This window comes from Helianthus annuus, chromosome 3 (assembly GCF_002127325.2).
Source record: "Helianthus annuus cultivar XRQ/B chromosome 3, HanXRQr2.0-SUNRISE, whole genome shotgun sequence".
NCBI lineage: Eukaryota > Viridiplantae > Streptophyta > Magnoliopsida > Asterales > Asteraceae > Helianthus > Helianthus annuus.
The window spans coordinates 81,040,419-81,055,315 of NC_035435.2; positions in this window are offsets into that span (position 1 = coordinate 81,040,419).

The window sequence follows — 14,897 nt, forward strand, 5'->3', positions numbered from 1 at the left end:
TAACAATAATAGAATTGACAGAAGGCCAAATTGGTAAATAACAAAGCTTAGCCCAACTGGTGATAGAATTGAAAGGCGACAATTTAGAAAACCAAACGTCGAAGAAGTATCTGTGTCGAACAAAAGCCAACGACTCTGCTGGAATTGTCCCTGGCTCTGCTATAAGATCGTCCCTGCTGAAGCCTGATATCTGTACGAAATCATCCCTGCTGAAGTCCGCTGGAATCGTCCCTATTGTTAACTGTTTAATCGTCCCTCTTTTTTGACTGAAATCGACGCCGTTGACTGATTGGGTTTGACGTCATTTGTTGAGTTTTCTTGTCCTTTGATATCTTGTTTAGTGTCAAAGTTTATGTAGAACTAGTATTAACCCCCCCCCCCTCGGTTGCGGCGAGGGCAAACACCAATGCCACACTATTGAAGTTGCGGCGTGTTAATGCGAAGAAACTAAACTGAAACGTAAAACATATACAAGAATAACTAAGTCGATCTAGGACTCGCGCGTTACGATGAACCTGTCAAACGAGAAAAAAATAGACGACGCAAAGACGTTTAACCACACACGCGCGTTGCGTCATGTTAACTCGCAAAATTTAGAACATAACGTAAAAGGAAAATTTTGCGACAAATGAAAAGTATAAACGACCAAAGTTGAAACTAAAAAAGTTGTGAGGTTAAATTGCAAAAGATGAAAAGTTTTGGGTTAAAAGTAAAAAAAAAAAAATCAAATAGTTTTGGATTAAAAGTTTTGGGGTAAGTAAAAAGTGAAATAGTTTTTCCTTAAAAGTAAAAAATCAAATAATTTTGGGTTAAAGTTAAAAAATGAATTTTTTTTTGAAGAATCTCCCCAAAGCATAAGTTGCAACACCTTTATGCTTAAACATTTTGAAAATATAGTGTTGGGTAATTATACTTTTTATATTTGTTAGGGATTTAAGATTATAAATCATAAATCTTTTATATTTACATAAGTTATCTTTTACATAAAGTTATATTTTCTAGTTTTCTTTGTTATTGTTAAACTAGGTGTTGGACCTACAAAAGAACAGATAATATTCAAGAGCCATAACATAATCCACCGATCGAGAAATAAGCAATAGATTGAACCAAACTCTCTTCACATATAGTGAATCTTGAACAACTATTCAGAACATCTGTTCAAGAGCTTGGCTAACATCTGTTGAAGACTTGGAACCGTTGTTCAAGAGTATAACAACAGTTGATGTAACGCCTCGCTTTTTGAAACTTACTTTAAATAGAAAAAAATTATTCGTGTATCTATTTTTGGAAACTTACATCCATATCGTATTCGTATTTCGCCTCCGTGTTCGTAATTCTTAACTTCGATAGTAATAAAATTTCTTTATTTCATACGAATTATACTTCATTTATTTTTTTCATCCTTAAACGTTTAACCCTTGTATACATTTGATACATACTCGTACCTTCGTAAACGCATGCGTAATTTACAATCAACACGTGATTCTAGATACCTTACACGTGCAAACACTCAATTATACGTTCACAAAACACAACCTATACCCTATTTTATACAAACTTATTTAATTCCATAATTAGTATAAAATAAACATTAATATATATATATATATATATATATATATATGATTAAATTACTTAATATTAATATTAATAATACATAGTATATTATTATTATAAACAACATTTTGTGCCAAAATATGGAAGGTTTGGGATGACCTTATGGCTGGTCACGATCCACAGCCCAAAAACATGGTTGGATCCCATTACTTGATCCATTTTTATTACAAAAACCTTATATTATGCATTTAAGAAACATTAGGGGCTTTATAGTCTAAAAAAATAAAAGATATTCAGCTGGTTTGACCAGCAAATCTACGCACAAGGCTGATCAGCCATTTGATATTTTTTTTGGCTCTATCTTTATTATTCAACTCCCACCTAATCACATTTAATAAACCTCTAACCTTTAACCCTAATCTCTCCCTATTTAAACCACACTCCCCCATTGATTTTCCACTTTACAAACCTTCTATACACTCCAAAATCACTCTCTAATCTCTCTAAAAATTCCCAACTTTTAGCAGAAAGTTTAAGTCATTCAAAGTTAGTTCTAATTCACTTCTATAACTATTTTCTTCTTGTTTCTTCTTCTAAAACACTTGGATAACATATAGGAAGGTTTTCACAAGTTTGTTTGGGCACCATATCTGAGACCCAAAGTGCACTTTATTTTCTGCTTTGTTTCATGTTTTTATACCTTCAAGTTCTTGATAAAAACTTGGTGGAATCTTAAACCCACCAAGCTCACAACCAAGTCTATAGTTGTGGGTTTGTGTTGAGATGATTTTCACCAAGATTATGAGTTCAAAACTCTTTAAATTCAGTTTATACATGTCCTAATCCAGTGATGAAAGCAAACATAAGTCATCATGTCACACCCCAACCGATAGCGGAAACATCGGGGTGCGAGCACTAGGCGTTCAGATTGCTCATGAGATTTCCATAACATTATTGTGACAATAGAGATTAATTGATTTCATGCATAAATTTGTCTAAATCAAATCCAACATCAGACATCGAGTACATAACATAACAAGGATTGTTCAAATCATTCAAAAGTTTCTAAGTTCACTAGGCGACGTTTCTAGGCATTCCCCTAGCTTGATTTCCATGATCCATCTCATCCTATCAACCTGCAACATGTATTAAAATATCAATACAAAAGTATTGGCGAGTATACAAGTTTGATAATAGAATATTGGATTAAAACAACTCATATCCACAGTGTAAGCAATAAAAATAGTTTCAGCCGTGCTAGTGTCGCAGTCCATGCAGTGATAGCCCAAGTATCCCGATGCTTTAGTGTTTACCCAAGACTCAAGGTAAACTAGAATACTCATAACAATACCACCGAAGAATAATGGGAGAGGTGCACCCCCTATAGCGCTACTATTGTTAAGGTGCACCACACAATATATGAATGCACAGCGGAAGCATAAAGATAAATATATTTCAACCATCGTCTGTAATATCAATGTATTACGAATAGTCGAAATGTATCCACAGGGGATCAAATAAAAATATAAGTATTGTTCAACAGACGTAGGCATCTTAAGCTTGCGAGACTCTTTTATTGATGCTAAGGAGAAATATCCAGCCAATTACGCTTAGTACCTGCATTTAATCTTTTTGGGAAAATACGTCAGTTTACACTGGTAAATACATTCAACCGACACTTTTGTAAAATGTTTAATAAAATTGATTTGAATGCACAAGGCACAAACTCTTTATAACTTGGGAGAATTATTTAAATTTATAATCTTGTGAACGAATTACATGTTCCTTATGCGTTCAGTAGCCCGGACGTACCGGTTTAAAGATCAATAGACACACCACGTTAACTAATTATGCACTGACGAGTGTACGCCTACACTCCGCGCTTAGGTCGTGGGCATTTCGTAAAATGCTGCCAGGGATATCCGGGACATGGTCATTAACCCCCCAAAGGCTTTTAAGTAAACAAAACTGTTTAAACGAGCCGATCAAATTATTCAATTAACCATCAAACGATGGAAGATTTGATGCCCGATCAAGCGGTATTTTATATACCGTAACCCAAGCCCGTATAACGGAAAATAAGTTAAAAGTATTTACCTTTGCAAGTATTAATCCTTAATCAAATAACTGCAAATATATTTTACTGGTCTCCTATTCTGGAACGAAGGTTTGAAATAACCTATTAGAATCCTAATGGGTCTTTAATTTAGCCTTAGCTTAGACCGGTCAGTTTCAAAGGATAATTACGGTTTAATCGCGTGAAAGGTGAAAACCGGGAATGGAATGTGATTTGGACCCAACAAGTTTGAAGACTTGTTTTATATGGGTATAATAACCACACTCTGGATTTTGAGGTCAAAACAATAAGGTTTGACTCGTTTTGGCTAGTTTATGTAAACTAGTTACATAAGCCGAATCGTGCGCGCAAAAAGGCGTAACGGTTAACCGTAAGAGTCCTACACAGGTTTCCTAAGTCAATATGCTTTAAAGAGGTTGTGGTATCAGTAGGATACCTTCCATAATGCCCGTAACGAGTTTAAGTTCATATTATGCCACGTAGGGGTATTTCGGTCTTTTTAAAGATTACAAAAGAGGTTTCTGAGTTCTACAAGAAATTTGAGTTTTCCGAACAGTTTATAAAGTTCAAAATACTCTATCTATTATTTAAAATCAGTAGCAACTGGAATCGGGTCAAAAGACCTTGTAGAACTCAAGTTATGCTCGAAAAGGGTATATTCGGTATTTACCGAACCGTTGCCATAACCGCAGGTTATGAGCAGATTAAAAATCATTAAAAATCTTTAAAAATCTCCAAATATTATTTTACACAAGTGTGTAAAAGGTTTGGTGTCGAAATCTGGGTTTAGATAGGCGTTATGCTAATTGCGCCTTTTAATTACTAAAGTTTCCGTAATTGCGCTATTTAGCATAACTCCTATTCGGGACCTCGGATTGACGTGAAATTTTAGGGACATGCTTAGAAATCAGTAACTAAGGTTATGGTCCTTTCACATGTCCGAAATTCTCGTTTTAAATTAAAAAGGGCGTTACGGTCAACTTTTAAGTATTTAACGGAAAGGTGTAAAAGACTCGGACAAACAACGAACCGGTCACAGAGGGTTATCCCATCATGTAACCTGGTCCTAAGAGAGTCCTAAGGCATATCTATAACATACTTTAACGGGTCGGAACTGAAGTCAAAGCAAAAGTCAACGTTTTGCGACTTTCGGCTCCGAACCGAGTCAAAACAGTAAATGGTCGGATCAAACAAGCTTAGACTAGTTAATATACTTGTTATCATGTTTTATGAGTGTTAAAATAGGTTACACACCATCTACATTACTGATTATGCATAAAATTGCAAAATAGCATTTCTGTTGACTTTTTCTAAGCACGTTTGACTCGACATTCGGACTAGTTAGAGTGGGAATCAGAGGGTGCCCTTTTAGGGGTTTAAAGCCCACATGATTACCAACATATAACTACCTTTGATTCGACAAACCACTGGACCATTTGTGATTTATCGTAAAGTCAATCGTTAATTACGACGGATTGATTTTCAAGCTAAAACTATGGAAAACTAAGCCACAAAGGGTTAGGCATACTTACAGAAGCTTGGTGCACGACTAGAGATGTTAGAAGAATGCTTTAGAGCTTCAGGGATGATCAAGAAAGCAGGTTTGAGGTGTGTTGAACAATGGTGCACTACATTGCCTTTTATAGTGAAAAATGGTGCACAAGATCATTACAACTCAACCTATAATTGCTCATGGATGATCAGCAGCTGTCCCTGAGTGTTAGGGGACATGTAGGGGGCGCCCATGCTTCAATTAATGCATCCAAGGTCGGTTACAAGCTCAAACATTGAATCTGAGTGAGTTTTCTGCTTCTGGGGACTTGACGCGGCCCGCATTAAGGATCAGGTTAGGCTCACGCGGGCCGCCTGAATCATTATGTCAGGAACCGTATCTTTATATGGCGCGCGGCCCGCATTAGCTCACTCGTTTCATTAACGCGGCCCGCCTGAGGCTTGATTTCCAAGATTTTCAAATCTTTTGTAATCATTGACCTGACCTTTCGGTTTCGAAGGGGTAACTTTGCGATTTGGGCCTCGATTATTTACAAATAAGGGCCTCGTGACTTTTACCCGTGCCGTTAAGTCCCCGGTTAGTTTAATTACTATCCGAAAAGCCTTAACTTTTATTGTTGACGCTTTTAACCCCTCGCATACGAAATTGATCATAACTTTCTCGTTTTAAAACGGAACTTTGCGGAATTTACATCGTATATTCTAGTGAGCGTAGTTTACTGTTACACAGTCTCGGGTTTGTCAAAGGGTCACTCAGAGGTATAACTTAAACATGTTGACACATTTAACCCCTGTGGTTTGTAATCTCTCACTTTTTCCCGCATTTCGCTCCGTACGATCCATGATCCATTCGTTTGAAGGTACGAGCATCATTTAGGGTTACTATACAGTATCTGTACCCCTCGTTGACATTTTTAACCCTCGAATTTACATACTTTCAAGGTTTGCCAACTTTTAGTCCTTTATTTTGTATTTAATACCACATGTAAACTCATGACACGTGTCAACACATTATTGGACACAAAATTTCGAGGTGTTACATCCTCACCCCCTTAAAATAAATCTCGACCCGAGATTTACTGAAACAGATAAGGGTATTTTTCTTTCATCGTGGATTCAACCTCCCACGTGAATTCGGGACCTCTACGGGCATCCCATTTGACCTTCACAATAGGTACATGCTTCCTTCGAAGCTTCTTTACCTGTCGATCTTCAATCGACACAGGTTTTTCCACGAATTTAAGCTCTCATCTATGTGCACATCTGTATGTGGTATTTCCAGTGATTCATCAGCGAAGCACTTCTTTATATTGCAGATGTGGAACACATTGTGAATTCCACTGAGCTCCTCCGGTAAGTTTAACTTGTAGGCAACCGATCCGACACGTTCGATTACTTCAAATGGCCCAATATATCTCGGGCTCAATTTGCCTTTCTTTCCGAATCGCATCACTGCCTTCCAGGGTGATACTTTAAGCAACACTTTATCACCTACTTCAAAGTGAAAAGCCTTACGCTTTGGATCTGCGTAACTTTTCTGCCTATCTCGGGCAGCCTTGAGACGGTCTCGAATCTGGACAATCTTGTCCGTCGTTTCGAAGACTATCTCTGGTCCTGATAATTGGACATCTCCAACTTCCGCCCAACAAACGGGCGATCTACACTTTCTACCGTATAATGCCTCGAAGGGCGCAGCCTTAATGCTGGTATGGTAGCTATTGTTGTAAGAGAATTCGATTAATGGTAGGTTCTTATCCCAACTACCACCCAAATCGATCGCACATGCACGTAGCATGTCTTCCAACGTCTGAATAGTACGCTCACTTTGACCATCTGTCTGAGGATGGTAAGCCGTACTAAAATTCAAACGTGTGCCCAAAGATTGCTGGAAACTTTTCCAAAAATGTGATGTGTATCTAGTATCTCTGTCAGAGATAATAGACACAGGTATGCCATGTAAGGCTACAATCTTATCAACGTATAGCCGGGCCAACATGTCGGAGCTATAAGTCTCCTTGATGGGTAAGAAATGTGCTGACTTAGTCAGTCTATCAACTATAACCCATATTGTATCATTTCCTTTCCTCGTCTTGGGTAACTTGGTAATAAAATCCATAGTTACCATTTCCCACTTCCACTCGGGAAGTTCAGGCTGTAGTAGCAAGCCTGACGGCTTTTGATGCTCAGCTTTGACTTGTGCACAAGTCAAGCATTTGGCTACATAAGCGGCTACAGACTTTTTCAAGCCTATCCACCAATAATTTGCCTTTAGATCCTGGTACATCTTATCAGCTCCAGGATGAATGGAATATTTGGAACTATGGGCTTCCTGGAGGATGACATCTCGAAGTCCTCCGTAAATTGGAACCCATATTCGTCCATTTAATCGTAAAATTCCGTCCTTGCTAAGAGTTAACTGCTCCTCAGTTACTCCTAGCTTTTCTTTAGGATAGTTAGCTTCCAACACAGCTTCCCTCTGTGCAGCTAACAACCTTTCAATCAAATTATTCTTCACTTCAATGCTCTTGGCATTGATTCGGATAGGTTTCACCCTTTCCTTTCGACTTAAGGCATCAGCGACTACATTCGCCTTGCCGGGATGGCATCTGATTTCACAATCATAATCATTTAATGTCTCCATCCAATGGCGCTGCCTCATGTTTAAATCCTTCTGATCAAACAGATGCTGAAGGCTCTTATGATCAGAATAGATCACAAACTTGATACCATACAGATAATGCCTCCACAGTTTTAGTGCGAACACAACGGCACCCAACTCCAAGTCATGGGTGGTGTAATTCTTTTCATGCACCTTTAACTGTCTTGAAGCATAGGCAATAACCTTGCCTTTTTGCATAAGCACACATCCCATGCCAGTGTGTGATGCGTCGCAGTAAACTACGAACTCTTCGGTACCTTCAGGTAATGTCAGCACAGGAGCGTTGCTCAACTTCTGTTTCAAAATATCAAAGGACTCTTGCTGCTTAGGGCCCCAAACGAACTTTACTTTCTTCTTAGTCAAGGAAGTTAAGGGCGCAACAATCCTTGAGAAATTTTCAATGAAACGCCTGTAATATCCTGCTAACCCCAGGAAACTACGAATCTCTGTAGGCGTCTTTGGCTCCTGCCAATTCATGACAGCTTCCACTTTAGCGGGATCCACTTGGATACCACGCTTACTGATAACATGTCCAAGGAATTGGACTTCTCGTAGCCAAAATTCACACTTAGAGAATTTGGCATAGAGTTTCTCATGATGCAGAAGTTTGAGAATACAGCGAAGGTGTTTCTCATGGTCAGCTTGGTTCTTTGAGTAGATAAGAATATCGTCGATGAAAACGATGACGAATTTGTCTAAGTACGGCTTGCAAACGCGATTCATGAGATCCATGAACGCGGCTGGTGCATTAGTGAGCCCAAAAGGCATCACTAGGAACTCATAATGACCATAACGAGTCCTAAATGCGGTTTTATGTACGTCTTCGTCTCTAACCTTCAGTTGGTGGTAGCCTGACCTTAAGTCAATCTTCGAGAAATAACTTGCCCCTTGTAACTGATCGAACAAATCGTCGATCCTGGGCAAAGGATACCTATTCTTGATCGTAACTTTATTAAGCTCTCGATAATCGATGCACAGACACATCGATCCATCCTTCTTTTTGACAAACAAGACAGGTGCTCCCCATGGAGACGAACTAGGTTTAATGAAACCTTTAGCTAGCAGTTCATCCAGTTGTGTCCTTAACTCCTTCATTTCGGTTGGTGCTAACCTGTAAGGTGCTCTAGCAACAGGTGCTGCTCTAGGGATGATATCAATCCTGAATTCCACTTGCCTATCTGGTGGCAAACCAGGTAGATCTTCAGGGAAAACCTCTGGGTATTCAGAAATGACGGGGATGTCTTCTATCTTCGGTTTAGGCTCATCAATAATCACCTGTGCCATGTAGATGACACAACCCTTCTTTAAACATTTAGAAGCCTTGAGCATAGTCACTTGCTCAGGCAATCCATACTGGGTATCTCCCCGAATGGTAAGCGATTCACCAGACGGAGTCTTTATCACCACTTGCTTTCTGTTGCAGACGATTTGGGCCTGGTTGTGAGATAACCAGTCCATACCCAATACTATGTCAAAACCAGCCAATTTGAAGGGAAGTAGAGATAGAGGAAAAGAGTGGTTCTTAATGGATATCACACATCCATCTAATACAGTAGAGACGGTTTCTATGGTGCCATCTGCTAACTCTACCTCATAGTTTATACTCAAGGTTTTGACAGGCATATTCAGCAATTTGCAAAATTTATGATCTACGAAAGATTGATCAACGCCTGAATCAAAAAGTACTCTTGCAAAGACATCATTTACAAGGAAAGTACCTGTGATCACGTTATCGTCTAGCACCGCTTCTTTCGCATCCATCCTAAAGACTCTTGCATTGGTCTTCTTGGCCTCTTCAGGCTTCTTGGCATATTTAGGGCAATTGGTTTTAATGTGCCCCTTCTCATTGCAACTGTAGCAAGTTGCATCCTTCAACTTTTTGCAATCCAAAGTCTTGTGGTCCTTGGACTTGCATATCCCGCAAGCAAATGACTTCGACCGAGTCTGCGAGTCCGATTCGAGTCTGCACTTTCCAAAGTGTTGTTTCTTGCAAATCTTGCACTTGGGCTTCTCACCAGACTGAGGCCCATCTCTCCTTGACTCAGACCCCTTCTTGTTGTCACCGTTTCCACGGTGCTTCTTGCTCAATCTTCGTGAATTATCATCTTCACGTTTTCTCTTCTCAGCTTCTTTGTTCCTCAGCGATCTTTGTCTGACCGCATCCAGAGTGAGGGACAAAGATATGTCAGCTACAGATCTAAAGGTAGCTGGCCGAGAGGCCTTTACGCTTGCCTTTATCTCGGGGGCTAAACCACCGATAAAACGAGCTATTCTCTTTGGTTCCGGGGTTACCAGATACAGAACCAACCGGGACATTGTGTTGAAGCTCGTGAGGTAAGCTTGACAGTCAAGGTTTGCCATAACCAACGATAGGAAGTCGGACTCGATCTTTTCAACCTCATGTTGAGGGCAGTAATTTTCCTTGATGAGAGCAATAATTTCCTCCCACGTCATGCTGTACAAAACAACCTTCCCCGAGGCCTGAACCAAAGATCTCCACCATGCCAGGGCTTCGCCCTTGAATGACTGCGAAACAAACTTCACCACGTCTCTCTCTGCACAACCACTGATGTCCACAACGGTGTCCATCTCGTCTAACCAAGTCATACAATCTACCGCGCCCTTCTCCCCAATGAAATCTCGGGGTTTGCAAGATACGAAATACTTATAGGTGCAACCCCTGGTGCGAGATGCATCAGTAAACACTTTTTCCTTAGGACGGACACTGTTTTCATTGGATGAGTGCTTATCATCGTCCTTCTTAGGCTTAGACGGAGTCGAGGGTGGTTTGCTGTGAGATTTCGAGTGGGTTTTTGGCTTTGAGTGTGGTGTAGATAAGGTTCTGCTCTGGGACTCGGTGTATTCTTCATACTGTCGATCCAAGGCTGCCTTAACAGCGCCGTCGACTAAAGCTTTCAATTCCGCGCCCGTTAGATGAATCTGGGCGTTATCATTTTCATCTTCTTTTGAATGACTATTCACTTCATTTGGATCAGCCATTGTAACTTCAATCTGCTACAGAAGATAATGACAAAGTTTTATTTAGGAGTTTATTATGGAATTGTCTTTTATGGCAATTCATTAACCATGGTAAACATAGACCATATCTGGTTAATTTGTTACTCACTTTTATTTAGGATTTGAATATAACTTATCCTAATTATAAACAATATTGTTAGTGGCACAGAAGCCTAGTCACAAGGACGTTTTTATAATATAAGCTGGGATTACAGAGAATCAAGGCATGAAGGTTTGAACCGTAGTCTTTTTACCTTTTCGGACAGGGAGTCATAGACTACAACTGCCTTTTGTCTTATATGACAATAAGTATGGCCCATAGGCATTACATCACTACTGGATGTTTAATAAGGTTGGCCCGTAGGCACTACATCGCTAATGGATGTTTAATAAATGATCATCTTTATTGACGACTTAACCCATGATTTATAAATCATTACTTTGGGCTTTGGAATCCTTAGAAAGATTCTCATGTAAGAATGACGTGTGCGATTTTAATGAATCACATCTGCCAAGAACGTTAACATGTTTACAGAGGTTAACAGGGAATCTGAATCTTTTAATCAGGTCTTACCATCTTGGCCGGGTCTTATAATGACACCTGGCTAGGTTTCACCATTAAGATTCTTTATTTAAGCAGATTAATTTAAAAGGAATGATTTTTGCTTTATTTCATATAGGAACGTATCAAATCACGAAAATGAAATTTATAACTTAACCTTCCATTAATCATAATAATGCTTACACACTGCCCTAAACGGGACTTTTAAATAAATAATTACCTACGCAGAGGTTTACAGAAAACAAGTCCACGCAGAGACCAAATACATAGATAGACGTCCACACAGGGACTAAAAGATAAGTCCACGCAGGGACCGAAATGCTATTGTCCACGCAGGGACTAAACACGATAAATGTCCATGCAGGGACTAAAATACTCAAAACAAATGTCCTCGCAGGGACTTTATTGTAATAGTAAATACAATAATAAATAAGGAGACTAATGATCTCGTTTCTTCCTCCCTTTTAGTAGGTTTGCTAGGCCCTTGAGGAATCCACGATTACTCTTACGTTCTTGTTCGAAGTCTCGTTCCACACGGTTTAAACGGTGTAGGATTTCTTCTTGCTCCGGTGGAGAAAAACGTAGCTGTTGCGACGATTGTTGGACCGGAGGTCTAGGAGGTACTGGATACCCATGAGCTGAGTAATCCATTCCCCAAAGGTTCCCATAAGCTCTATCGGGATGAAGGGCATTATAATTAGCCGCTACCACGTATGGGTCGGCATCATAATTATAGTTGTAGTGCGTATGAGTCGGCTGCTCAAACGGGTTGTACGTGGTGGAACCGCCGTATGCTTGTATTAGATTGTCATAGCCGAATGGTGGGGAGGTGGTGCAACTGGTGCAGAATTCACCTCTGCAGGGTGACCAGAAGGTTCCCCTAACTGTGGTTCTTCAGGTACTGGCGGAAAGTGACCTGCACTCGAGTGGCGAGGGGTGCTAAAGTGGAATTCCCCTCCCCGGGTGGACATCCGCGCGCCTGATCTCCTACGCCTTGGCGGATCTGGAGGTGCTTGCTGAACTGGTGGCGGTGGAGGCGGTGGCGTAACTACCACGAAACGCGAATCCTCGGAAGGATCCTGTTGCTGTTGCTGCTCATGAGGCGAGAAGTGATGAGAAGGTGTGAAGTACCAATCACACTGGTTAAACCTCGCCTGGTAACTGTCGGGACCTTGATAGGGTGTTCCATGGAAGGATGACCCATCAGAGATCTCGATAGGATGGTTGGGAGTACCTCTTGCAGGTTCTATGGGATCCGTGTCTTCATCCATATCTACCGCATTATCTTCGGAGAAATGGTCTTCAGGCCCTAATGGGTTATAACCTATTGGTTCTTGGACATAATTAGCCGGGTTAAATCGGCCTTGAAAGAAAGGAGTAGGATCGCCATAGGAACGGTGCGAAGCCGATCGTTGGAGAGGTATAAACAAAGGTTGAGGGTTACTGGGATCGTTCTCCGAATTTGGTCCAAAAGAGTGACGGTATGAAGGTGTCGAACTGCGCGAGGTAGAATGTCTTGCAGGCTCAAAGAGGTTTCTTCTACGTCTCTGAGGTTCTTCACTCCTTGTACTGGAAGGAGCTCGCATGTTCGAAGGTCCGGCCTCGTGATCATTGTGAGTAGTGATCGGCCCTTTGCCTCTTCCTCCTCTTCTAATTGCTGGTGGCATATTTCCTGCTTAACAAATCTTTAAATCACAATAACCAATAAAAGACGAACTGGAATAAAATTTCGAATTTGTCCTATGTTCTTGTCTAGACTCAAGTATGTGCAATTGTGTCATTGAGATTAAACACATAAGGATAGTGTTTAATTCACTCAACGTTGGCTCTGATACCAACCTGTCACACCCCGATTTCCACGTGTATCACCGGTGGGCCCGATGGGGGATTACCGTGACGTAGTTGGCAACAATATAGTCAAACCACACAATATATGAATGCACAGCGGAAGCATAAAGATAAATATATTTCAACCATTGTTTGTAATATCAATGTATTACGAATAGTCGAAATGTATCCACAGGGGCTCAAATAAAAATATAAGTATTGTTCAACAGACGTAGGCATCTTAAGCTTGCGAGACTCTTTTATTGATGCTAAGGAGAAATATCCAGCCAATTACGCTTAGTACCTGCATTTAATCTTTTTGGGAAAATACGTCAGTTTACACTGGTAAATACATTCAACCGACACTTTTGTAAAATGTTTAATAAAATTGATTTGAATGCACAAGGCACAAACTCTTTATAACTTGGGAGAATTATTTAAATTTATAATCTTGTGAACGAATTACATGTTCCTTATGCGTTCAGTAGCCCGGACGTACCGGTTCAAAGATCAATAGACACACCACGTTAACTATTTATGCACTGACGAGTGTACGCCTACACTCCGCGCTTAGGTCGTGGCCATTTCGTAAAATACTGCCAGGGATATCCGGGACATGGTCATTAACCCCCCAAAGGCTTTTAAGTAAACAAAACTGTTTAAACGAGCCGATCAAATTATTCAATTAACCATCAAACGATGGAAGATTTGATGCCCGATCAAGCGGTATTTTATATACCGTAACCCAAGCCCGTATAACGGAAAATAAGTTAAAAGTATTTGATTGAAAGCCCGTAACCCAAAGCATAAGTTGCAACACCTTTATGCTTAAACATTTTGAAAATATAGTGTTGGGTAATTATACTTTTTATATTTGTTAGGGATTTAAGATTATAAATCATAAATCTTTTATATTTACATAAGTTATCTTTTACATAAAGTTATATTTTCTAGTTTTCTTTGTTATTGTTAAACTAGGTGTTGGACCTACAAAAGAACAGATAATATTCAAGAGCCATAACATAATCCACCGATCGAGAAATAAGCAATAGATTGAACCAAACTCTCTTCACATATAGTGAATCTTGAACAACTATTCAGAACATCTGTTCAAGAGCTTGGCTAACATCTGTTGAAGACTTGGAACCGTTGTTCAAGAGTATAACAACAGTTGATGTAACGCCTCGCTTTTTGAAACTTACTTTAAATAGAAAAAAATTATTCGTGTATCTATTTTTGGAAACTTACATCCATATCGTATTCGTATTTCGCCTCCGTTTTCGTAATTCTTAACTTTGATAGTAATAAAATTTCTTTATTTCATACGAATTATACTTCATTTATTTTTTTCATCCTTAAACGTTTAACCCTTGTATACATTTGATACATACTCGTACCTTCGTAAACGCATGCGTAATTTACAATCAACACGTGATTCTAGATACCTTACACGTGCAAACACTCAATTATACGTTCACAAAACACAACCTATACCCTATTTTATACAAACTTATTTAATTCCATAATTGGTATAAAATAAACATTAATATATATATATATATATATATGATTAAATTACTTAATATTAATATTAATAATACATAGTATATTATTATTATAAACAACATTTTGTGCCAAAATATGGAAGGTTTGGGATGACCTTATGGCTGGTCACGTTCCACAGC